The 24,916-nt window shown below is 35.2% G+C and overlaps 1 long non-coding RNA gene across 4 annotated transcripts in view; it reads left to right on the top strand.

The window, feature by feature from the left end:
• LOC114017804 (uncharacterized) overlaps nucleotides 1-24,916 on the top strand; it is a 332,083-nt gene that overhangs the window by 207,352 nt on the left and 99,815 nt on the right. Inside the window, exon 1 of one of the 4 annotated variants that reach the window (XR_008731082.1) lies at nucleotides 20,803-21,178. The exons of the other annotated variants lie outside the window; for them this stretch is intronic. This is a non-coding gene — a long non-coding RNA (uncharacterized LOC114017804). Of the gene's footprint in view, nucleotides 1-20,802; nucleotides 21,179-24,916 lie in introns of those variants that run through there. 4 annotated transcript variants of the gene reach the window in all.

The raw sequence follows: 24,916 nt of genomic DNA, 5'->3' as shown, positions 1-24,916 counted from the left end.
AAGACAGTGTAATGTTATTCATGATGAATAAAATGTTGTATAATGTGGACAGCTTTTTTATTGTTTTGGGGAATAAAGAGCAACTTTGCCACACCTTTATTGTCTGTGCAAAACACATTGTTAAACTGTTAGATGGACACCTGAATCCACTTTAAATTCGGCATGGGCCCCTTAACAATAACGATGCCTTAGTATTTTAAGTTTCCTAGGGCAATTTCTCCTGAAGTGTGATCATTATGGATAATAGTGATAATTATGAAATTTGTTACATTTGAAACACTAACTTGTTGTACTTAATGGTTATTAAAATGTCTTCTGTAGTATACATGAACAGTAAGGATGTGACATAACACACCTAATAGCTATTTAGTTACATTTCCTAGGAGATGTAACCATCTTAAAAGGAATTGCAGAACTCTAGTTTTCTTTTTTCATGAAGTTTCTTTCCTGAAGCAACACAGCAGAATTACTACAATTGTATTGATGCTGTACTACATCCCAGTTAGACTGTCTTTGATGAGAAGAGAAGGAAGGATTGTGGTAGTGTGATGAGACTTGCTGTACAGCAGACGCTATTAATTTCTGAGGCCTTTATCTAACATTTTTACCTTCATTCTCCATCCCAAAGCCTGCTTAGCAATCTCTGGTATGTAGTGTGTAAACCAGATATCTGAACTCCCTGCCTTCACCCAAACATTTGAGTTCACAGCCAAAACCACGTGCAATTAAATGAAATACTTTTAATTAAAATGTATATTTCTGAAACCATATACCACAGACTGTGGTAAGTGTACACACTTTACCGCAGAGCATTTGTAATAAAATAACATATTATATAATGTCTGTATGTCTGTAATGTGCATAAAATAGTCTTTTGCTTTCAGATGTGTGCATTTGGATTATCTACTACAGTGAAACATCTTCTCAAAACAAATATGCCACTGCTTGCCTTTTGAAAAGTACTCACTGAAGGCATGAAAGGGTACAGAGAATGTTTTCCCAGCACAAACAAATTTATTGTTACATAACTACTTTGGCTTCAAAAATCAAGCAAGCTGTTTGGTTCTATACTGGGATTTTGAACCTGCCAACTCTGACAGCTTCACGTAATCATCTAGCTGTTGTTCAGTGGTATTACAGCAAACCTTTCTGCTTAGTTTACTTTAACCTTGTCCTCCAGGTGAGATTCAAACAATGCTTCCTCTTCAAAGGTGTCTCTGTCAGAAATCAATGTGAAAGTCAGACTGCCTATGCTCCAATAGAACTAGTTAAACATATTTCTTTGTTACAAGTGATTAGATAAGATTTTGAGATTATGAATAAAGAGACCAAAAGGAAAAGACCATTTCAGGCTCTGCTGTGTAGAGATTTGTGAGATTTTGTTTGTCAATAAAACATATAAAAATATTATGGAAAAACACATAAAAGTTTATAATTATTTGTAATTTAATTCAGATATTTTCCTGCTGATTACTCTAAAAATGTTTTGTTGTATATTCTGAAGAATGCAGGTACCATCTTTTCATAACCAGAGATTCATTAAAATACTTCTTAGGTGTGCCCTTGGGTGGGTGAAGGAGGGACTTGTGGTAAAATTTCCCTTTGGTTTTGTTCTTTTTTTAATTACTTATATTTTTTAAATGGAGCTGTAAACAGGTTTTTATTGTAAATGTACAGGTTTTATAATTGTAATATATACAATTATAAAAATATTTTAGGCAGCCTGCTACAGATTTCAAATAAGTATTTCTTTATTTATATATATTTTATGACAGCCTGAAGTGTGATTCACTTTCAGCTCTTTTGAACACTAAAGAAATGAGCGTGCTAATCATAAATCTCAGTGTAATTGTTTTAACTTTTACCATTATGTAATTAACAGGTTTAAGCTCTTCTCCATATTTTTACTTCTTCTAGATCATTTTATAAAACCTATTGGTCAGTAGCTTCATCAACACTGTTTAGTACCTCTGATCTTAAAACAGTTGGAGACCAAGCCCTTAGACTTACTTTATGTTAAACACAGGGAGAAATTCTCATCAGCTAAAAGTTGGTTCTTGGCAGGTTTTTTTTTTATATTTTCAGTTTTAAACTAACCAGGCTTTTCCAACATGGGTGTGCCTCTAAATCCTTTCCAAATTCAACAGAGAGATATAAAACCAGTATGCAAACAATAGCAATAAAAATGCATCTTATTTATCCCTTCTTGCTTTTTACTCACGCGAATCCTTAAGTATGGCCTTTAAATCTGTGAGAAAGAAATGTACTTAGCTGCACAGCCTGCATTCTCAAGTGACCTGGATTGATTACAGTTTTAACTGTAATCATTTAACAATAGAACACTGGTTCCTAATCTTCCTTGAAGATGGCATCTTTGGAGGGAGCCTGATTAGAAGCATATTTTATCCCATCAATTTGTTCACCCAGTTCTAAGGAAAAAATGTAAATTGTAACTCAACTTGCTTTTGAAATTTTTGATCTCTAAACATATGTAGTTGAATAGCTTTTTTCCATGATCCAAATTGGTCCTCTAAATCCTGTTCTCTCACCCCTCCAGTGACTATGTTGTCTATCCTATAATTACATTTTAAAATAAAAATAATTATTTCATAATAATGGTAGGAATGAAAATAAGACTAATTCCAAGCCATATAGATCTGAATACATCTTATAGCTTCTTATGTATAAAATTTATCCATTAAATTGTTAATTAACTTGAGGAGTATTAGTTCAACTATAATTTCTCATTGCACCTAACATCAAAATTATGAAATTGATTGTTGTATTCCCACTCTATATATGCGTGTGTGTATTTGTCAGTAGGCATACCTACCTGGCAACTGAATGTTTCCAAGGCTTGAATTACTGTTGTTTGGGGTTCTTCCTCCTCAAATGTGATATGATTGGGTCCTGTAATATTGAAGAACAGCAGTGAGAAATGGAAGCCTTAGAAAATGTTGATGATCATGTAACAGAATGAGCAAGATTTACTTCCTTGCCATGACCACAATGATTTCTTGGGCTCCTATATAAGTAGAGTTTTGAAAGACTGTTGCACAGTTGCCACCAGTTAAGAATAAAATCACTCAAGATACAGAATGTTCTCAAATATTATTCTAAACCCTGCAAATGGTATAGCACTAGCCACAGTAGACTGGAAGAAGGTGAATGTGCATTATATTATTGTGACTTCTTAACAGAAAGTGCCTAGAGCTGACAAAACAGATTGGTGTTTTTTAATGAAAGTGAATACAGTTAATCTGTGTATACTTTCATTGACAAGGTTCTGCACTTAGGAGTACAGCACAGATGGTATAAGCAATGAATACTTATGTCTGACTGTAATTGATCCTATCAACAATGACATACCTTTAACTGGGTTGTATCACTTTACGTCACATATGGTTAATTAAGTAAGAAAGACCCAGATACACTAAGGAGATTTTTATGTTTATACTTAGGAAAACAGTCTAGACAGGTGTTAATGTAAATGAAGTTAGTACTTGTCAAAGGTGAAATTCTCCATATGTAGCCCTGCTTCAGTCTCCAAATAAATATAGTTTGGCTATGTCTACATTAGCAAGTGGTGAAGAGCAATAGGACCTGATCTGCAGAGTGAAACAGTTGGTGCCGAGGACCTTGCTTCCTCACTGTGCGGATCTGGGAGAGCAGGGAGGTTGATTCAGACTGGCTCTGTTCTTGTCCCACTGACTGAATGCCCAGAAGTGACTGGAGGGCACTACTAAGTGCAGTCTTGGAGAACATTATTAGGTTTAGATTCATTTCTTGCATTTAGTACCTTGCTGTGTGTTTTGGGGAGCTACCCTTTTTTGTCCATAAGAAAAAGCTTGCCCTTCATTTCCAACATCTTTCAACCTCAATTACAAGAGATCTGCTTCCTTAGATAATCCCTTCTAGCATGCTTCCTGGTTAGCCAACACAGTCATTGTCTTTCACTATATGTAGGTGTCTGCCCCATGATGCTGTAGTAGAGTATCATAGTAGTTTTTGTGTTAAACTATTTTTTCGCTTGTGCATGTATTTGGATCGGCCCTTAGTTGCTGGGGATTCTGTCTCTTGTAAAAATACTGTTGGAAAATTACATGTCCAAAATTCCTTCCTTTTATGGACTGTACTTTCCCTTGTGAAGCACACCCTCTCTTTGTGTTCTCCCAAGTGGAAAATGATATGACAACACAGAACTTGATGTGGTTCCAGTTTTGGTCCTGTTGGTCTCCATAGGTATGAATTCTTTATATCAGCTCTAATCTTGGCATTCCACCTTACCTTTTGCTCTACTTTTGAAACTTCTGGCAATAGTTTTACCTTCAAGTAGCTGAATGTGGACTCATCAGAAACCAGTGGCCACCAGTGGGTGTCCCAGAAGCAAATCTTAACAATTTTCTGAGATGCACCTGCAATAAATGCTCTTGGGGGTTAAATGACTGCTGAACTATGTATTCTTCTTGACTAATGGTTCTTTCAAAACAAATATTGCTTCAAGGATTCTTTTCTTTCTGAAAAAGGAGAATTAATCAGGCCCTTTCTGACCTCACATGTTACCATTCTAGGAAGAAAGTTTCATGCCACCCAGCCCTTCTCTTTAATAACGAGATAGTTTTTTGCTTTCTTTTCTGGTTGACAGCACTTTTTTTCCTCTGGTAGGTTCCCCCTGCTTTCAGAGCAAAATCTTGTTTCTGTCTCTCTTTATCCTTAGCCCAATTGTATGTTCTGAAGGAGATCTCCATTTCACCTCGTGATTTTTATCAGCTTCTCCCACTTGAAAACACTGCAGCTGTTTGAAAGTTTTAATTTGTCACTGTTGAAACACATACCTTGTGGATGTCATGCCTAAACTTTCCCATCCATCCCAGGGGGTTGTGTAATTTCTATGTTTTGATTAGCATCATCAGTTTTGGAAGCAGAAATGTTGATATAATTCTCAAGTTAACATCATCTTAGTTGTGATAACCATTAGCCTGCTGTGAACATTTGACTGGTCTGGTCCAATATTTCTTTGAATGTTATCAACCTTATAAATTGATATAAAAAAGGTGAGCTAAAAATCATTTTACTAGCACCTTGAATTTAACAGTCTGCTTATTTATAAAGTGAAAATGTAATTGCTTGGTATGAAACTGGTTGGGATTGTGTTCAGTTTTTAAACACAATATCAAAAACATATTTTAGGGCACACTATTATGTAACGTGGGATCTTATACATACTAGACAGCATCAAAGAATAACTGAATTAAGAAAGACATGCTTTAAAAAACTCACATTAAGTCATTATGATAATTAGTCTTGTTATAGAAGGTTGTTTTCCCCAAGATTATTTTTTAAACTAATTTGATATATTGAAAGTAGTTTGAATTCTCTTTAACTTAAAGACTAGTTTAAATATCCCAAAATGTTGGCACATGGTTTAGAAATAAAAGTAAGCCTGACAAGTGAAATAGGCACCTAAAGGCTCATTTTTATTCCTGCTTATTGTAGACTGTTTTAGATTTAACTCTTATTTGCATTTGTGGTTTTATGCTTAAAATTTATGCAAAAGTTTTGGTTTTCTATTTCTCTGAAAAAATACCTGGCATTTTGTAAAAGCTCGTTGTGATGTTGATTATATGTAGTAAAAGAATAGTAAGTGTAGCAACAACAACAAAAAAAAATGGACTAAAGTAAATATAAAGTAAATATAAAGTAACAGCATTAACTTCCAGGTTTAGTGGGATGTTTTAATATATTGTTCAGATATTTTTCTGATAGGTTCTAATTGATTCTTAATTGGACTACTCACATACTATGAAGTATGTACTAAAGTATCTTGCTAAATCAGATTTTAAATTAAAAGGTTTGGGGGGCCTAAGTTCTAAATATTTCAAAATGACAACAAAAAATAGGGGTTTTTTTCTATTTATTTCCCTTATGTTGTGTTACTGTAGGGCCAATCCTGCTGTGCTTTGTTGCCATTGAAGTAGTATTTCTACACTATATGTTTCCAAATAACTTAAGCAATGATATCGCTCAGTTGCCCTCAGTATAGTGTAACATTATTTCTAAAGGAGATGATTATTTATACTCATAAAGGGGGATGGAATTAATCTGTTATAATTTTTATTCCCTGGGAAGTACATTGCTTGGGGTTTTTTTCTCAAAGATGACCACTTAATTTAAAAATTCTTGTAAGTTACAATCTTTGGGACAAGAAATTAGTTTGTAGATAGATTAACAGACCCATGACAAGTTTCACATTCATATTAAATTATATTAAAACATCACTGTTCTATAAAGTATTTTGTTGTTCATGAGTAACAAATTTGCTCTCTATGCACATTTTATCAGATAGCATAAAATCACCAAGAAAATGGTATCAAATCTGAAACCAAGCATCACTGATACCAACCATGCTACAAGATTTTCTTCTTAGTGCTTATGAAGATACAAATGGTGAAATACACTGGAAAAGGACAGAGCAGCAGCTTGTAAGTGAAAAGCTAAGTCTGGGTAGATCATTAACAAGTAGAAGAATAACAACAAGCATATTTGTCTATTAAGCAAGTATGATTTATTTGATGCAATTTGATACTTGTCTTTCTTTGGCTCAAGTTAGAAAGGAAATCTGGGAATTAAATCAATTTTCAAAAGAAAAAAGAAGTTGGAAAAAACAGTCTGTCTAATCTTAAATACACATGCATGTACCTGTTAAAGATGTCATTGATCTGAAATTTACAAAATCATGAATTTTGCTTTTTCATATTTTCTGGTTTTGCCCATTCTGTTCTGGTAAAGATAGGTGTACTTTCCCATTATTGAATGTATGTGTTAATAAGTAGATAACTGATAGCAAAATAGGGGAAGCCTCTTACATATATTTTCATGAAGCTGCATGTGCAGTTTGCTTTTATATATTTTTGTATATAAAATCTCCCATCTAATTACTAAGGGATTCGCATTGATTGACATGAGAAGATTCTTTTAAGAACTGATAAAGAAAAGAAACATGTAAATAGAAGCACCATTAAGAAGAAATATCTAAAGAATATCTAACATTTGTAGTTATTGCTCATCAGTTCTGTATAGAAAAGAGAGAAATGGATTGCATGTAGAAATATAAACATTTTGGTTAAGTATGACATATTAACTACTTAGCAGGCCAAGAGAAGGGCAATATAAAGCTTCAAAGCTAAAATAACATTTGCAATCATCTTACCCTTATTCAATATTTTCAAGATCATTTTAATGTCAATTTAAATTTCAAACAAACAAACAAACAAACCCAAAACTAAAACCCCCGAATGCAAAAAACTTTGACTAATAGTAACTGGTTAGGTTAATATAAAATCTTCTCAGATGTTTAACATGAAATTTCATCTTTTGTAGGAAAAAAAATTTTGTTAAAACTGACACCTTAACTCTCAGACGCCTCATTCATAAGCCATTCGAGCATATCTTTACCTTGAGTCATTGTACCTTGCTTAAACTGCTACATATATCATGGCACCTTTTTTGTTCTGCCAGTGCATTCCACCCTCTGCATGACTCCTATTAACAAGAATGCTAGTCCTATGCAGCAAGAACTTACAATCTCTTCTTTGAAATACTTTTAAACTACCTGATGCGCAGCCCCCGCCAAAACACGTAACCATGCTGCAAACATTGAACTGCCATTTACTACAATGTTTGACAATTCTTTGAGCTATTAATTCTATAATGGGCAATTTAATAGCTTTGTGATTCTCTGGGTATAAAATTAAATTAGCTAAGGAAGCTGAAGAGACAAGCAAACAAAACTTTTCTGTTTCACCACTAAAACTGGGGACTACTTGGTTTTATTGGCCTTGATTCTATTATGATGACCTAGTGATTATGATCAGTTATTGGGCCTGCTTGACTATAGTCTACAGTGATGGTCCTCCAGGCTCTTCATTACTAGGTTCTCCAGGATAACTTCAATGTGTCTGCCACAATGCTGAAAAAGGACATCTTCTGATGAGTAATAAACTCACAATCCCTGTTTATAAGACTTAGGAATTCATCAATCCTGGTAATGCTGCTTGTGTATTTTCCAAACAGTCAGCTAATGAAGTTTGGCCTATAGTGATGAAAAAGTACTTCTATAAAAATGATCACTGAGGTAGATGCTCCTTAATAAATATGCAAGCCATTCTCTGCCAGCTGCATTCTAGTTTGAAAAGTAGTTTGAGAAGGAGCTGGTCTGTGGACTCTAGCACAAAAAAAGTAGTACATAAATCACAAACAGTTGACTAAATCAGCAAATCAGTAAGGTTGCAGCCTAAGTACATCTGGGGTTTTTTTTGGTATCAAGAGAAGTAATTTCTGCTATAATGCTAGTATTTCAGTCATATGTGATTCTTATTCTTTAAGTTTACTTGAAATAACTTTTTTTCAGACTACTATGGACTTCTGTCCTTTTTTTTTAAAAAAAAGAAATAATCAACATGAAGACTAATATAATGCAGTGCTTAGTATAGGAACAAACACAGCAATTCTACATTTGGAAGCTGAATTTACAGTTGGATTTTTTGGTTGGTTTTTTTTGTCTAATTCCCTTCCTCCCTATTCACCCCCCCAGCCCCAGTAACAGTAAACTGTTTATTGTTAGGTATAAAATAAAAGTTAGTGTTTATAATTTAAATATAAATTATGAGTGAGCTACAACATCAATAAAAGTTTAGAAATTCACACTTAAATACATTAGGGTTTACATGAAACCTGAAAATATCTTTTCAAGATACTGTTAGAAGAATGGTCCCAGAACTGTTCGGTATTGTTATTTTTGTATTGTTGAATCCTGTTTGATAAAACCATCAGAAAACTACATTTTGGGTTGGGGTTTTTGGGGGTTTTTTTTGTTTGTTTATTTGTTTTTTAATGTTGATTCTTGCAGAGTGGTTGTGGTGGAGGAAGGATAGGAAATATTTCTTCTTTTTTTTTTTTTAAGTTTCCTGAGAATTCTTAAGACATTTATCTAATTTTAAAACTAAAGTACAATTTAACCATTAAGACTGTTCCATATTAATTTTGTGACTCAGAAAAGTAATGAGAAATGTAACATTAGATTTAGAACTAAAACATTACTTCTGTTTGTGATTCTGCATTTAGTGGACGTTCTGTTTCAGCTTCCATTATAAACCATATTTGTAAACGTTTAAGAACTTGACTGAGAAGATTTACTTTGGGTGAAAATCTAACATTAAAGTTCTAAGACTTAGAATGAAGTTGCACTTTCCATCAGATTTTGAAAAAAAAACCCACAAAACCTTTGTGGGCATTAATTCTGTATTAGCTCAGGATATTATTTAGAGTTTCTATTTCAAAAAGATACTTATGAACATTGATTTTTTTGTTTGTTTTACCACTTGAAGGATTTCTTCCTGTTTCACTCATTATGTTGAATAATCATCGGTGGCAATGAAAGTTCCAGTCATAAATCAAGAGAATGACAGATTTTAGTCTGAAGGAGTTGCCTGGCTGGAATAACAGAGTTGTCTTTTCTTCACTAGACACATGTTTGGTACTGCAAACAAATGTTTTCTAAAAAAAGTCAAAGGTAGAATACGATACTCACAGAGCTGTCTTTGCAGTTGCATTATTGGAAAATGTTATTGACCAATTATTTCAATATGCTGAGCAGTCATTACATGTTGAAGATGATCTTTTTCTCAAACTAGTATAAAAATGGCAAAAAATGTGTTTGAACATATTTGGACATCTTTGGAGGCAAAGGCAGTTCCTATTGGCTTGTTTATTGGCAGCATAGGGATGTAGCCCGTTTCATTGTTCAGCTGAAACAGTCTGGGTTTGTTCTCCAGGCTGCAGTGCAAACAGATGAGCAAGTCAGGAAAGGAAGAGAAAGACAGCTTTTGAACTTGACCTGTATCCTACCATGAACTACTTTCCCTCTTCTCTTAAGTTTATTTGGCTGTGTTTGATGACCAAAGAATGTGAATCATCCTGCTGGCAGGAAATATAAACCACTCTCATAGTTATAAGCTACAGAAAAGATATTGTACTGGTAGCACTAGTGCCATATATTTTTATTAAATCAGTGCCCATGAACTCTCTCTTAGTAAATCCTCATGGAATTCTATTAGTTTGTTTCTTCCCAAAGAAAATAACTATTAGTTATCATTGGAAAGCTATATGCTAGAATGAATATAAAATTCTTAACAAATATTAAAAGTGTTTTGTATATTGATTTTAAAGGAATAACCTTTATAGCAACATTTTTGAAGTTTAAAATTTATTATTGTTATGGGTTTACTTATTGATTTGGTTGCTGACCTTCAAAATATCATTAAAAAGAGTTCTATTAGGAGGGTAATATTCTGCAGTAATCAAGGTGTCATTTGAGTTGGCTTTTTTCCGTTATTGAAGATGTTTTTAAATGTTTTAACTTCACAGTCATCTTTTTATACATGACGCTGCCATCAAGTGGCTATTGAGTAAAACCTCTGTGTTACTCATCTTCATTTTAAATGTTAGTCTTATTTTTAATTAACAGCTTGGTTTGGAAGGACGAAATGCCCTATTCTTGCTAAGTGACAGAAACAAATCCATTTTATTGCTGTCTGGACCAGATTTGTAGAGGCAGATGCTCAAAGATGCTTTGATAGTGGCTTTAAAAGAATGGGATTTTAGTGATACTAAGTTTTGTTGGCATTGATTTTTAAATCAGCTTCAACAGGCATTAGAAACCTCTCTGGTCACCTTGTGAACTGTTCTGAATGTCCCCTTGCATTTGAAGGCACCTCAATATGCACGTAAATCTTCCCATTTTAATACATTCTACCAGAACTCCACAATATAGATATAATCTATAGATTTATGCAAGGATTTTAAGACACTGACACACTAAGAGGCCAGAATTAACATGGATCCTAAAGTTCAAAAAATTTTCCCTTGAATCAAGAAGCTGATGAATAAATAAACCCATATCTTTATGACAGTCCAACAGCTGTGTCTTTTAAAGTAGGAAAAACCTTAAGATTTTCAGTTTTCAGGGAGGTAAAGCCAACACCCCAGCACCAAATGACCATTTGCGGTTCCTCACAACCCAAATATTGGCATTTATCAACAACTCTCAGTTCACTTTGAGCAGTATGGGGCTGTTAACCAATTTTAGGCAAATAATGATAAACATCCCCATTCTCCTGAAGATCATTTGCCTTCTTTCACCCTCTAGAAATGATAATAGAAAATCATGTGCACATTTGCATTTGTATTTACTGTGTTTGAATTAAAGCTGCAAACAGCTCTGATTCACTAATAACTGATGAAAGTGTCTCATTATTGAGCTACAAAACCTTCAACAAATTAATGGAAATTGCAAATCACCTTGAAAATTGCAGGCTCTTTAGTCCTATATTGAGGGCTGAGAAAACTGCATAAATAGCCTTGTTGCTTAACTCTTTCTTTTGAAAAAATAGCTTTCTTATTATATTTTTTTCAAAAGCAAGGCTTACTAATTAAGGCATGGCTAAGCAGCATCTTCATTTTTTTTCTGTTTTGTTTTCTGTATATGAACGTTAAACAGTATGTTACTATTTTTGGTTCCTTCCCTTTCATATAATATTTAGAATTATAGAATCTCTGTCTCTGATGCTACGTAAATATTTGGGGCACTTTTCTCTCATCCCCAAATTACAGTACAAAATTTAGCATGTTCTGGTTCTTTTCAGCAGTGAGATAATGAATTTTTAATTATAAACACCAGCAATGTCTTCCTTCAAAATTACAGCTTAATTAGAAGAAAATTTTTCATGAAAAGGAAAAAAAACAAACCACACCATGTATTTGTTTGTCCACAATTTGTTTGTTTTTTACTGTTCCTGTGTAACTCTGAATCCAAAACAAGTGCATGTCACTTGTCATGAAGAAAGATATATGGGAGCTGATCTCCATCCAACTGGTATGAAATTTCATAGCCCTATTGTCATGGAAATCCACTCTAGCAGAGCATCAGATGCATTTCTCGAAAAGGTAGGGTGGTATCTACAGTGCTAGATTCTTTTATATCCCACAATTCCACATTTCAGCTGTATCTCTGAGGTAAACCTGATTGATTTAAAGAAATGTGTTTCAGCTTAACATAGATTTGAAATAAAAATTCACAGTTTGTAATTTTGTTCATTTTTGCTGATGTTTGAGTCATCACTAAACTGGTGATGAGTAATTTAATATAGTTTTATGCGTTCAATAGAATTAAAAAAAATATAATGCACAGCAATCTTTTTACATTCAAAGCTTCATATAGCATTTGTGCTAGTGCAGTGTAACTATAGAGCAACAGAATTTGCACTCAAAGAGATGTTACTGCTACATTTGAAGTAATTTTTCTTATAGGAATACTAAAAGCATTTGTGTGCTGTCACGCCCTCTAGGTATTATTGCTAAGAGAATTCCAAAATTTATTGAAATCTGTGAATCTCCAGTGATACAACTGCTGCTGTTAGTTGGCTGGTGACTTTTACTAGAAAAACTTTTTTATGATTTTCCAAACTGTTTTCTTTCTAGGGCTGAATAACCTGTGAGGTGTCCATCATTAGTTCTGTCCAAAAATGGAACTTGAAGTACCAAAGAATTGAAGTTTCTATTTGTCCTGCCCCATGGTCACAGGCTTGATGAGCAAGGGGAAGAAAAGTCCCTTTCATTTTCTCTTCCTCTTGGTATTCCTTCTAATCCACTACCTTCTGTTTTTCCTTTCAAACTTTCTTGGTATTATTATTAATGTATCCACAATTCTTGCTTGTCATTTTAATTCCACTCCATTTTACCCACGAGCACTGTACTGATGCTTGATGGCAGCTTGCTGGTCTTTCACACCAAACCAAAGATCAAGTATTACTCCGTTTCATTTCAGCTTCTTCATGTCCAAACTATGGGGACTCAAATACTTCCCCAAAAAAGTTAAGAAAACATTAATATTCTTATGTTTGCAGCCCAGAAAAGAGGTTTGTTTCTTTCTCTTTATCCTGTCTCCTCACTATATTGTCTGTGCTGCTCAGTCAGTTGACCAGTGGATACTTGATGCTTTTAAAACACCATTTAACAGAAAAAAGTGAGTTAGGTTGCTATCCAGCTCTTTCCATGGGCTTGTCACAGTTTTGAAGTAGTGTTTGTTAAATATGCTAAGCATATGTAGGAGCCACATGCACCTGGAGGTACCATCATTTTCAGCATCAAGCTGAGTGCAGGTGAATTAAAATTTGTCAGTCTGCTGCCTGTTTTCTCTTCTTACTCTCTTGGTTTTTTTTTAGAGAACACAATGTCTGAGAAAGTTTTGGCATGTACTGAAGTTTGTTGAAGACATTCCTCAAATATTTGCTCGTTAAATATTGTGATGTTGTAGTGATCATTACATATGAAGATCCTACATCACAAATGTGCACAGACTAATAAACAAAACGTATACGATTGTTCATGATGCTTGATTACTCATGAGACTAAGGTAATAAACGTGTTCCCCATCAGTACTTGCATACAGCTCTCTAATAGTAAATGGAAACTATATGTATTAAGCAGACGTGACAGACCATACTCCTGACTTGAAAAAGGTTTCTGCTTTGCAAGGCCTTCTCCATAAGTGAATTCCAATTTTCTGGGTTTCATGTTGGAATGGTAATCTAACTTCACATAGTGTAAATGTAAACCAACCTGTGATGATGTGACTAACTGAAAATTACTTTTTATAGCTGCTACTTTTTCAGCTGGGATGCAGAAGTTGCTTTAGATTAAACTTGAAACTTCTACAGTGACAGTAAAGTGCTGTCTAAAATAACTAATAAAATACAGCTGGGAGTGGAAGAAAAGCTGGTTTTAGACATAAGGAGGCATTTTATCAAAAAGGTAGTCTCTATGCAGAGGTTAACATTTATATGTATGACTGAAAGGTATTGAATAGTACCTACCTCATTTAATCTATGCAAGTAATTGTATTTCATGAAACTTTCCCTTGACAGTTAGTGGCAGTCATGAAAATTTAGGACATGAAAATACTATGACAAAACTTACTAAAGTGCATTTTCTAAAATAGTATTTTTAGTTGTTCTGGTGAAAAAAAATTATCAGATAGGTTGCTTTCCTCTACTTTGTGTTCTTGTAAAATCTATTCTGCTGTATCACAGACCTGTAACCAAAACCATGTAATGCGATGATTTTTTTACCTAAAGAGGCTGTAGCTGATGGTCTTTTCTCTTGGGCCTTCATAGATGTGCAATAATAGCAGATAATAACCAAGCTTCATTGTCTATTGCTTCTTTGTTTAGGTAGTTGATTAGCAAAGAATAAATTATTGTAAAGATGTACCTTTTCTGCCTTGTATTGGGTTTGAAAGGAGAAAACTCTAGAAGCCAGCTTTGCAGGAAGAATACAATGATAGTATTGTATATGTTGTTTCAGTTGCATGTTATGTTTTGTCTACAGGCAATTGATAGGTGGATTTACAATATGCAAATAAAGGCTTCCAAACCTTCTGGTGTAATAGTTTGGAAACCCAGGTATTTTGGTGCAGGATGCAGAAAGGTCTGAAGAATCCCTCCCATATTGCCAGGTTTAGTTTTGGTTGTGTCTAAATGTGTAGCTATGGAAATGGCTGCTGAGCAGGATTTTGAAATCATCAGTGTATGCAAATCCCACCTGCCTCTTTTTTCCTCTCCAGAGCTTTGAATAGAACCCAAGGCACAGATTTTTAGCCTCCTGGGGTAGCTGGTAGGCTCTTCTGCTTCACATTAATAGTCAATACCATCATGATTCCTAAATGAGGCGATTTCAACCGTAAGTCGTTAAAAGGTTGGTAAACAGGCTATCCCCCAGACAAGAGTAATGCATGCATCTGTGCTGTGTCAGCTGTACTTAAACAGGTGAGACTGAAAAAACAGAAAGCGGTAACTTCTCTCCATTTTGGTTGTGTAGAGTCCTTGTTCTCTAAGAGAAATTTTTGTCTGAAAAGTTTATATTAAAAAGTGAAAATATTTAAAGAGTCAACACAGTGCTGACTTAAAGGCATATGCATTGGCAGAGTGATTGGTTATTTAAGCTTTGCAGTGAAGCAGGTAGTTTAAAACTTTACACATTAGTGCTTAGGACTATCTTTGTGAAGCATGCAGTGAAAAACAGAATCTGATGCCCTGTCTCTCCGATTTACATAAAACCAGCACTTAAACCAACCACAAATTTATTCTGGTTATTCAATAGAGACTTGTTTAATATTTATTTCTACTGTAGGTGAACGTTACAGGCAATCAGAAATTGTAGTTCAGTTTAAAATAATTTATGATGAAATGCTTTCTTTGATTTTTTCACCATTGCTGCAAAGGTGGATCTCAAACCATGTAACAAGAATTAATAGTGTTTCTATTACTATATTATTAATTACTTTTAAAGTAATAGGAATATTGTATGTCACACCTTTATAAAAACTAGGATGCTGAGGACTGAAGGCTTGACTGTGCAGATCCTTTCATGTGCCTTTTGAAACTTTGGAATTTATATCAGCTGAAATATGGGACAGGGGAGGTTAAGTTATATACCCAAGGTTACTCATTGAGCTAGGAGCAGGATAAGAAATAAACACCAAGAATCTTGAATTCTAGCCACCTTGATCTACCGTATCACATTCCTTCCTAGACTCACTGGCATCTTGTGAGTGTGCAGTACTGTAAATAGAAGTTGTTTGCTGTCCATTTCATTTTTATGTTTAGTGCTAAGTATGAAACTATTGTTAATGTGTGCTTAATGTTTGGAGGGGTGCACTACTAACAATCTTCATTATTTTTTTTTCTTTCTTTATCCATTTTTTATCTCTTCTTAAAGACAATAATAGAAATTAAATCCATAGAAGACATTTACCCACAGAGGAAAAACTGGAATATGTCTCCCTTCTTCAGTAGTCAGAACCACAAAAGAGATTATGGTAGTGGGAGAGCTAACTGTGTGTATGAGTTCAGGAAAGGGATCTCATTTACCAAGGCTGAATTTGACTGACGAAATAGTAGGATGACATTTGGGGCAAGAACTGCCTTTTTGTTTGGCAGCACAATAGGATCCTCTTCCTTGATGGATTCTTATCACCACTGAGTATAATAACATGATAATTGGTCTCAAAGATGGAATGAGTAAGATTGGATGGTGGTCTTTAGGGACCCGGTTGTGTTATATCTAATGCAATCATGTTTGATACTGACTTTTTAATACATATGGTAGCTATTTCCTTGACTTGGAAGTAAAGCGTATATGCAAGCTTGATGTTTGCTTGGTCTCTCTTCTAAAAGCACACAAATTTATTCTTAGGAGAATCCTCAGCTATATCTGTCTTGTGTCATGCCATATTCGAATTCAAAACTAAAACTGATTTGTTCCAGAAGATGTCTTGAAGCATAAATATGTTGTGGTTTGTGGAAATGTGGGAGGTGTGATGGAAAGAGCAAATGTCTATAGATTGTACTTCAAAAAAACACTGCAACTTGCTACAGAAAAGACATAGTAAGTTATTGCTGCCTTGGAGCAACAATCCACAGCAGGCATTCACCCCTTTTCATGGGACAATATAAACATTTTAGTGGATTTATGAGTATAAAGGAGCATCTGGAGATGATGAGATTGTGTAAGACTAATTTTAGAGTGTGAATTAAACTAATTCCATAGCTACGAAAGTCACTGCCATGTTTTATGCTTTTAAAAAAAAAAGATGTCTATGGACTATAGCAATACCAGATTTTCCCAAACAAATGGAAAAGAAAAGTTTAGTGCACTACTGTTGGTAGTGGTGTGGTGGGCACTGGCTTACTCACAGGGTTATGAAAATCCTTCATGAAAGGTATTTATGCAATCACATTTCTGAGGCAAGTTTCTTCTCAGCTGTTAGCATCTGGGTTCCATTTCACCATGAATAGGTGGCTGTCTCTTGAATTTATTTATGTTTCTCACTTTTTAATAGAAAATATAGCATGTATTCCTGGTTTGGGGTGGTTGGGTGGTTGGTTTTTGTTTTTTTCCTTTTCTTTTCCCCTTGTGTTTCACCATTGTCTTCCAGTTTAAAATAAGCATATAATAAATTCAATATATTAATAAGACTAGTGGTGTGTGATGTACTAGTGGAGCAGGGAAGGAAATAAAGTTGTTTGAAGGCATTTTTTTTTTTGGAAACCTAAATTACTCACCTGAAGTAGCTGAAATATTGAAAAGCAAGTTTTGTTCTATGTTTTTAATTTCTTTTTTTTTCCCTCTTTCCCCCAGTGATTCTTACTGGCGAAGCCTAGCAGTGATAGTTACGGAAAGTTTAGATTATAGAAGGCTCAGTAGGTGAACAAATGCACACCATTGTAGGAGCTCAGCCTTCCATGCCAGAGTGGCATATATGACTTACAATGTTATGTTGTAGTTTTGGCCATCATCTGTTCCAGAAGTGGCTGATTCACAAGTGGAAGCTGAAAGTTATTAATCACTTCACAGTGCTAACTGCATAGTGATCTACCTGCATGGTTTTCTGGGACCCTCTGGCAATATGCTTATTTATGGCTTGGGCATGAAAAGGATAAAATACAGATTCCTTTGAAATCACTTAGAGCTCTACAGTTGACTTGAGTGAGGAATCATTTTGTCATAGAGTACTGGGCCAAAATTATGGTGTTAAACATAGAAGAAATGAAGGCAAAAAGAAGTCACTCCAATGGAATAGTTGAAATTTAAAAGCAAAACAAACAAAAAAAGCCTTTGAATTATATGTCCAATATGCTTTCTACCAGCTCCCCAGTAAAACAAAAGTAGTTCATGGCCAGTGAAGCCTAATTTCCTATGGATTCATTTCTTGAGGTTAATTGGACTTTGATATTTAAACCAGTATGTGGACCCGATGGAAGTTTTTACTGTGAAGTACTGAAGCAGTTAGAAGGTCTTCTTCTACAGATTTTCCATATCTGATCATGGGGATGCTGACAAAATTTCTCTCGTCTTTTCATTTGACCTATATTTGATACGGGATGGTGATCTCAAAGCTACTGGGTTTCTCAAAAGTACATCTGAAACCTCTTATCTTAAATTTGATAAATATTGGTGAATGATTTGAAGAGATTTGTGATGGCATAGGTGCATAGAGCGTAATCACATATACACTCAGCTCCCTAACCTCAAAATCGAGGTAAAAAGAATGAGCGTGTTATTTTTAATAGAGAACCCTTTTAGGAGCAACTGGAGATTTTCTACAACAGAAACTGCAAATATTCTTAGCTGTACTAATGTTTAATTTATAAGATAATAAGAATTCTGAACAGTTTTCTAGAAGGAAAGAGATTTGTATTCATCAGCAAAGCTCTACTGGTTACCTATTCCAGTGCTTCCCTATGTTTCTTCATGCATTGCCCCAGGCTGACAAAAGTTTGTTTAAAAGTGAAAGATATGTCAGATACTACCTCCCTCTCCTGCAACCACCCTGGAGCAATTATGACAAGAGTATTTAATGTACAAATCAAAATTACTTTAAGAGGACCCACCCTCAGAAACCGAAACAGGAATAAATTTTAAATTAGCTTTCCAAGAAGTTTGCATGAGCTTTCTGCTAATTATACTGTATTTGAATGAAAAGCCATTGTGTTCCACCTCTAAGTGTACAGTCTTGTCTTTTTTATGTCAGTGTTTTAAGTACCTATCCACCGTGGTTTATCTGCATCCTGATCTTGTCCTGTGTTGGATAAGTTCCTCGCTGGCTTCACTGGGAACAGCATCGTTGCCTTCCTGTCATTCTCAGATTTAGTTACTGAATCCTTTGTCTGTTGATTTGGCCATATTACCCTCTTTTTTGCCTCAAGGAGCTGGCAAAGTTTCACTCCAACCTATGCTTTATTTCTTACCTTGTACTTCTGTTCTTTTCCAGCCATACTAAGTTCAGCACTGTTAATGTCTTTCTAGACCTATTGTTGCAGTATGGCCTTTCTTGCCTGGTGTAACGCGAGGTGTGAATGCACAGGGCACACATCCTCCTTGCTAAGGAGTTGCATTTTCTTTAGGGAGCCTGCAAATTCATCTCATGATAAATGTTTGCTGTGCTCCTTAGAGAGATAAGAGAGGGACCGTAAAAACTGTTGGCTTTGTCTCACTTGTCTGCCATTTAAAGATTTCAGACTTCTCAGGTGTAGGTAACTGCCTTTCTTGTAACTTCCTCCTTAGTATAAATGTAATTGCATGGGGTTTTTGGTGGTTCAGACATAATGCATGTCTCCTCTTCCATTTCAGTTCTTACATTACATAGGAACATTGGGCATACTAGTCATCACTCGTTTCATTTGTAATTCTTATTCATTTTATGATGGATTATTAACAATCTTTTCCAGGATCTTTTCTTAAACTGTTAATATACTTGAGGACCGGTGAGAAGGGCAGGTAGTGAGACTGGAGCTTCTGCAAGATCAATGACTTCCACTGGTTTCTGGTAGCAGGCTATTGAAAGCTCATGGAAATCAGTTGCACAACAGCCTAAGACAGGGAAACAAGCTCAGCTTTCATAGTTTAGGGGGGTTTGTTTTGCTTGATTTGGTTTTCTGTTTTGTTTTGGTTTTTTTCGCCATTATCTCTGTTGAGTATACAGACTAAATCTGAGATACACAGTGGTGCTTACTGAAGGCATTCAGGTGTCAGGCGCCAGAACTTCATCTTGTCCTTTACTCTGTATCAAAATAAGTCTCACACTTTTATATTAAATAAAAAGGGTTGGGTTCCCTCTCTATGCTATTTGGCTTTAAGTGGGGATATTCTTCTGATTTTTTTACTGAACAAGGAAATTATCATGACACGCAGTTTTCGGGAGTAGCTATCAACCCTCTATGGCAGGGTGAGAGGAAATAAAGTTTAAGCTTAGAGTACTGTGACTGAGTTTAAGTATAAATGCTGCGTAACTGTAGGTGCTATGTTGGACTGTGCTGCACGCCCAGTACTTCAGAAGCCTCCACTGGATTTTAACATGTGTATGTGCTTTGTTTCTGTTGCTGTGACTCTTTGACTTTTTTTGAATTAGAAAAGACATGCCAACCTCCATGCCATATGCTTATTACTAATAATGCTTACATATTTTTTCAGTCTCGTATACTGTCATATGTAAATTAGCTATTGAATTCCACCCTCAGTTTTAATCTGTAATAACCTCATTGATTACAGTACAATTTGCACTGGTGTAATTTAGATCAGAATCTGGATGCGTATGTAAATGTGTGCATATATGGACACATGTAATGGCTGTTTTCTTATATATACACACACATACACTTTCATTTTGCAGCGAAAAATGAGTGAGAGGGAGAATCTGTTGATTATTTTTATGCTGAAAATTTTTAGAGCAAGTAAAGAGGAAAATAAATAATTTCAGGTGGATTTTGGAGTCATGTGTGCACATGCGCACCTTTACAATGTATTCTGGTTTTTGTCAGTCCCAAGCAATAACTTCCCTCCTTTCACCTGACTTGCAATGCTAAATTTTCTGTGAGCCTCAAATCTCATTTTTATTTCACTTTTGGGGAAAATGGAGGCAGAGATGTTTCTTAAAAAAAAAAAAAAAATTAAAAGAAAAGAAAAAATGAAGAAAGAAACCCCCAAACCAGCAGCCCCTCCAGTCGTCGCTTCTACACCACCAATCCAAACACGGAACATGTTTTAACAGAAGTGCCCCAGCTCTATCATATGTGCCGTGCAGAGTCATCATGGCCATGGTGCATAGCTGAGAGCCGGAAAGCAAACAGCTGCTGTAGCCTGATTTGAGTTAAAATAGTGTCAGTGTTTAGTCTGGCGCAGTGCTTCAGGAGAGATTGGCAGCTGGGTCAAACAAAGTCATTCCATTGGCTCCCTTCCCAGTAAGCTTCTGCTAGTATTTAGGTACTAGTGCAGCCTAGGCCCCTTTTCTCAGGGATAGCCTAACATCTGACCGCACCCTCTTTGCTTTTTAAAAAATGCCTTTTCCCTCTTTAAGATAAATCCTCTATTATACAATCTGCCACTAATTGTGTTTAAGACTGTTCTTCTCTCAAAAGCTGACGCATCCTGCTCTCAACGTGGTGTAGAAAGCAGGCTGTTACAGTGCTGGATTAATAAAAGGGGCCTTTATGGTTGGTGAAAGAATATCTCTGTGCTTAGGCAGGAAACTTTTTGATCCACAGAAAAGCCAGACGACATCTAGGTAAGGCTGTGTATCAAATCTGCTTTTATGGGATAGTGGCGCAGCGAGTGCTGTTAATTGCGATTGCTTAATGTTTGCATGCCCGTTTTGATAAGCTTTTTAGAAAGTTTAGGAAATAGCTTCTCCCGCGTATCGAGCTCTTTCTCTCCTCCCCCCTCCTCACTCCTCCTATGCCTTTAACGCTTGCAAAAATCTTGTAATGATCTGCTTAGTTTTCACTGAAATACACACGGGCACCTCGCTTCTTTTTGGAGAGGGGTTTCTCGCAGAGGTGCACAGCAGAAAGTTCTGCTGTCGGACCCAAATGCTGTTAAAAGTGGAGTGGCTGAGGAGAATTTACAGGGAAAGCTTTCCACTGTTACAGACTGCCTGTGCAATCATTTAAAAGTAGTTGAAAACTGCTTTGAACTAACAAGGGTTTAATTACGGAAAAGTTTAACATGGCGATGGAAGGAATATTAAGTAAGTTGTCTTTGTCTCATACTTTTTAATTTTAGTTGTTGCTTTAGCCTGTTGGGTCACATTTTTTGTCAGCGCTGAAGGCTGCCATGAATTGGTAATGAGGGCCCCTTTTGCACATGATTTTGGCATTTGGCCAAAATCAACTTCCCAACGGCAAGCTTTCTCTAAAAGAACCTGAAGCATTTTTTTGTGATTAGGAATCATGTCTGAAAGCTGCCACAACCAGTTGTGTAGGCATGTCAAAATGACTTTATACAGTATATCTGAAGCATTCAGGGGGTGGTGGGGGTGGTGGGGGGGTGGTGGTGTCTGTTTTTTCCTTGTGTACCAAATTGTTGCTATTATGATTCTAAATTTCCGCAGTTTATGCACCTCCAAAAACCAGGCTACAGGGAGCTAAGGCATAATGAGGATTGTTGGTACCTTTGTATTTTTCAACATGCCAAAGCAGCCCTAATTGTCACATTTAAGCAGGCTACAGTATTAGGGGTTGCTTAAAACACTTGTGGATATAAAGCAGATGAATCTTTAAACTTTTTAATCTCAATAAATTATGCTCAGTGAACAGTAAGTAATGACATTTTCGAGAAGTTTCTTTGTTTGGATTGTGCGAGTGAAGCTTTTTGATATGACTATTTAAAAAATACATGCCTAGATCAATTGGGGGTAAATTTGGAAGGAAAATATCAGATGTGGCTTCGGATTTTTCCTGATTCCTTGAAATCTGGGTATGGTTCTGATCTGTGAGGCAGGGCACAGGAGCTGGGTTGTCCTTTGTTGTTAAAAAGGGTGAAAGGGAGTTAGTCTAAACTTTAATAAGGAGCTGTGAAAGTTCACATTTCAAGTGTGCTCAGAGTTTTGAAATTTGTGGAGATTCATCAGTGCAATAAATGGGTGATTATTCCTCACTGATATTATATAAACAAGCCTGGCACTGTAGGTGAATACATTATTAGTGTACACTTGAACGTTTTGTGAATTTAATCTGTATTTAACAAAGCAACCCAGCAATTGGAAATTAAGGACCTCCTATTACATGCTGTGTATACTCTACCCCAGTGTCTTTTCCACGTGTTCAATGTAAAGACAAAATGCGCTAGGCAGCATTTTTGTTAGGTGTTTTTATTTTACGTAACAGCACTTCTGGCTATCGCCAAGGAGTTGCTTGTTCGTTCCTATATGTCTTGTTTACTTATAAGCAATATCATACTTCAGCAGCAATATCGATGTGGAACAGACTTTTCGCACCTTCCCCTGCCCCCTACCCCCCAGCCTTGATCCCCTTTGCAGTAGTTCCTGCTGTTAAAATGGGCTTTACAGGTATTGTCTTTCTTCTGTTACACTGTACATTTTCTCGAAGGTGTTTGTGTGTGTGTGTGTGTGTGTGTGTGTGTGTGTGTGTGTTTCCTTTATTACATAATGCAAGACATTGCTAGATTGGGAAAAAACTCAGCTTTATAGACTTTTCAGTATCTGTACTTTCGTATAACTTGCCTAGGAGAGTTTGTTCATTGTTATGTTGCAGGAGACTGAGTTACAATACTCAAAAGTCTCCTACAAGTTTAACTGTAACACGTTGTATTTACAATGAAAGAAAGAAGATTAACATGTTGAAAAAAAATAGATGGAGAACATTAGTAAAATAAAACGGATTGGATTTAACTGCATTTTTCTGGGTTTTTAAAAAAGTTTTTCAACAGGGAAAAATACAACACAGTTAAATCCTATTTTAATGTAAAGCATTGCCAGAAAATGACCATTCTGGTGCAAAAGTAAATGTGATAGTAGAATTTGTGTAAATCGTGATGGAATTTTTTTGCTGGCCTGTGGAAGTAATTTCTCCTGAGTTACTAAATTAGGTACAGTTAATTTAAAATATACATACACACATCTAGATACTGCAAAACTAACTTTAAAATGTTTTATTGTGATATTCCTAGTTTTACCTAGAAAGTTTTAATGTGAAATAATGAACACATGCTAACACACTACTTCTAGAGGTTTTAATTTCTGGTTTGGTTGGTGAGGGGTTGTGTTATAAATCACAGCAAGTTATGCTCCAAAAACTTTGTGAGCAGCTTCTAAATCCAGAGTCAAATTTTGTCTGATAGCATGCCTGAAGTGTAAAATCTAATATATGAAGTAACAGAAAGTTTAGCTTAAAAACTTAAAACATTATAAATTTGGCTTTTGATCGCAGTCACTAAATTAACATTTTCCTTCATTAAGAAATCTATTGTCTGTATGAACATACAATGAAGTCATGTTTCTATCAGATAAATCAACATTCTGTATTCATAAGTATAAAGTATAAAGTTTAAAATTTATAGATACTCTATTCTATTTTTAAATGCCAAACCAGTAGACTAATGTTTCTTCTTTATATTTACGTCGATAAATAAATGGTTAGTTACTTTTCCTGAGACTACAAAAGGTGAAGGATATTAAGTATTCTCCATTATGCCATTTTTATTTTTAACAGCCCTCAGGAATAAAGTGTCTCTAATCTTCATACTTGGAGGGCTTTATGTTTTCTGTTTGTTTGCAAACATATCATGAATAAGTGCAATTATAAAGCTTAACTGTTTTGTAATTTTGTATCTTAGATTTTACTCCATAGAACTGTTGAACTCCCAGTTACCCATTTCAGTGCAGTAAACCAATTCATTCTTCATTCAAAATACAAGTTCTTGCTTTGTAGTTGGCATTTTTAATGACCATTAGACAGTAATATTTCATGTTTTAGTAGTGCAGTATGTGATACATATTGTTATACACTTGAATAAAAGTTACAAACGTATTTATAAAATACTTTCACTTACCTGAAAAGAAAAAAAAAAAACCTAAACATATTGTAAAACACTTTCAGTTTATCAAGAAAACATCACATCTAGTAAAAATAGCTTTATTCTTCAATAGATTCCACTGCATGTTTTAAAACTTTAGAAATGAAACAGGAGTTTTGTTTTGTCTTGTGGGTTGTTTTTTTTTAGCAAGCATTTCATTCATATAAACTAAGCACTTTGTTCTATATGTTCTAAATTCCAGCAATGAGATAAATAAATTGCTGCATTGGATGGAACATAATTATCAAATTTTGGCAGAACTTCAGTGAACTCTGCCATGAAAGATTAATGTGCACAGTGCACTCTTAGATTCTAAAGTAACCGAGTAAGATAAGGGGAGTGCATAACAGGCTCAAACCTTTGTGGTTTAGAGAAAATAGAAAACGATGGGCAAATGTTAACTTTTGGTATAAACTGCTAATGATAATGT

Source organism: Falco cherrug, chromosome 2 (assembly GCF_023634085.1).
Source record: "Falco cherrug isolate bFalChe1 chromosome 2, bFalChe1.pri, whole genome shotgun sequence".
NCBI lineage: Eukaryota > Metazoa > Chordata > Aves > Falconiformes > Falconidae > Falco > Falco cherrug.
This window is presented reverse-complemented; position numbering and strand designations above follow the sequence as displayed.